The sequence below is a fragment of the Macrobrachium nipponense genome, chromosome 8 (genome assembly GCF_015104395.2).
Source record: "Macrobrachium nipponense isolate FS-2020 chromosome 8, ASM1510439v2, whole genome shotgun sequence".
NCBI classification, from domain to species: domain Eukaryota; kingdom Metazoa; phylum Arthropoda; class Malacostraca; order Decapoda; family Palaemonidae; genus Macrobrachium; species Macrobrachium nipponense.
The window spans coordinates 77406325-77408824 of NC_087203.1; the positions used below are offsets into that span (position 1 = coordinate 77406325).

General features: G+C 36.8%; 1 protein-coding gene across 10 annotated transcripts in view; it reads left to right on the forward strand.

Annotated features, from left to right (window-relative positions):
• LOC135222863 (uncharacterized) overlaps positions 1–2500 on the forward strand; it is a 511348-nt gene that overhangs the window by 507191 nt on the left and 1657 nt on the right. For all 10 annotated transcript variants that reach the window (XM_064261203.1, XM_064261201.1, XM_064261207.1 and 7 more), the window contains one exon: positions 1–2500. This exon is cut by the window's left edge and continues 1019 nt beyond it; it is cut by the window's right edge and continues 1657 nt beyond it. The gene's annotated coding sequence lies outside the window, so the exon portion shown is untranslated.

A 2500-nucleotide genomic window follows, 5' to 3' on the forward strand; every position in this document is an offset into this window, starting at 1 on the left:
TTAATGATAAATAAAGTGTCAGGAAACGGTTTTGAATGAGAGTAACGTAGCTTTTTCACCGAGCCTGTATATTGTTGCGTCACACATCCATTAACTATGTATTGGTATCCAAAGTGTAACCAGAGAGGTATATTTTTCAACGGGCCGTCCAGAACTTAATAGTGTAGATCAGCGCCCTCTGTACTTCTTGTGCAAGTATGCGTCGTTCTATCTAGCAACTTCTTGAGCAAGTAGTACTTCGATTCTTGACGCTCCTTGCGGCAGGCGAGGTGCCCGTTTTCTTTACCATCGACGAAACTGGCAGATTCCGTTTTCTTTCTCATGCTCGTAAAGAAATGTAACTGTCTAACTACTGCATTTCCCATCGCTTCCATTGTACTATCTGCAATGTAACTTCTATAGAGGCTTCTGTTCTTTAGATTTTTAGAGGTGTCACTTATAGAGTGAATGTATTTTTCTTGTTGTTATCAAAGTTGGAGCTATAGAATTTTATATAAAACAGGAAAATGAAGATATAAGATTTTTTTTTGATAGTATAGAAAACAACTATCTAAGCCATAGTCGATTTGATACTACAGTATTTATAATATTTTAGGAAAACGAAACTTCCATGCTGTGATCAAGCAATCTGACGAGTTTTGCAGAGAGATTAACATTTATCAACATTTCAGTAGAAGTCTGTATTGGCCATTGTACTGATCTATTATTGTAAAGGGTGTCAGTCCCTAAGCTTCCACGAGTTTAAAGGTAACTCTTCTAAGGATTCAGAATTTCCCTTTTTGTGAGTTCAAGTGTCATGAACCCTTCTTGAACCAGTTTTACAATGCCTTTTGTATGTAATTACTATGTACTATTGTCTGTAGACTATCTTTTATGCTGTCTTTTCATTACGTAATTCAGCATGACTGACTATTGATGTCCATTACTTGCTCTGTTCGATTTGCATTCTCCACCAGAGTGAAAACTATCTTGAAAATGTATCTTCAACATTATTTTGTACGTAAAGTAATCACTGTTTACCATTTTTATGATAACTTTCCATTCCCCACCTTAGTGAAACTGGCTGTCAAAGTTCCGGTTATATTTCGAAAATGAGTACAGCGGCTACAGCCTTCATCACTTGACTTGACAGCCCTAAATGGTTAAACAGGGTTATTTATATTCCATTTGCAAAATTACAGAATATATTTGCTACTTGATTTCATTGCAACAACTTTTTATTTTCTTTTTAATTCCCGAACTTTGAAAGCTGTACTATAATAAAGCCCCGATCTAGAGCCACTGAACTGTTGTAGAGCTACAATCTGATATTTAACATACATTTACGGGTAAAATCAAATTTGATGTAGCTCTCACGCGGGGTCAGTGTGCTCATATTTGCAGGTACTTCCAACTTCGTATATACGCAGATATAATGTAGATTTTTTTTTTAACCTGACAGTATCTGCAGCTTCCATCCTTCCTCGTGGAATTTCTAAAGATCTTGAAAGAGAATTCTGTCTGTGCTGGTCGTGATTCATGATGGCATTTTCTTTGGTTTTTCATGTTTACTTTTCAAAAATAGATTATTTATTGATTTCTAAGTTGATTTGGTAATGCAAAATGGCGTCACAGTTAGCGAGGTCATCGGCGTCATTATTCTCACAATATTTTAGGCTGCTAATCCTGTGTGTCTGATTAAATTTGATACATGGTTACTGTTTGCAGTCAATTTTCCCTTAACAACTTTAATTGGTATTAATTTCATGTCTGCTCTTAATTTGATTCTCTCACATGCAAACGCAAAAACAATTACGAACGCACAAAAAGCTATCAAACTCAACGTTTGGTATTACTTGTAAACCTACGATTTGTCAGGAACAAAAAGTGCGGCTTGTTATTCAGGTGTACATTCAGTGCTGGAATACCTTTGTCAACGCAAAAACCAAATTACGAATCAGCATCAGAATCCGCACATATTTACGAAATCTAATAATCTAGAGTCCAGTGGTTCTAAACCAGGCGGGAATTCCCTCCGTTAGGGGGAATTTCTGGGTTTCATGGGGGCGGAATTGTGACCACAGATTGGCAGGCTCAAACTGGCTCTAGGGCCGCATTACTGAGAGGTCCTGTTGGGCTTTCTCTCCGATAGCTTGTGTGATATGTTAACATATTGTTACATATTATTTGGAATGCACCTTTTGAGGCACACAATTTTGGAAAGGGTTTTTTTTGGGGGGGAATGACATCCTGACTTATGGCGAAAGGGTGCATGGTCCAAAAAAGCTTCTGAACCAAAGATATTGACCTTAGCTAATACCCCAAACCTACATAAAATGTCACCGAAACCATAAATAGACGACTAAGTTTTAATAAACCCTTCCTAGGCCCTTGCCCGCCCATCTAAAAAAAAAATTCATTGGAATATTTCGATATTTTTTTTTAAATGAATGTTTAAAAAAAAACATAGGTGAAATACTTTTCTCCAATTTCGCAGGCTAGAGATTTAAAGCTGTTCACT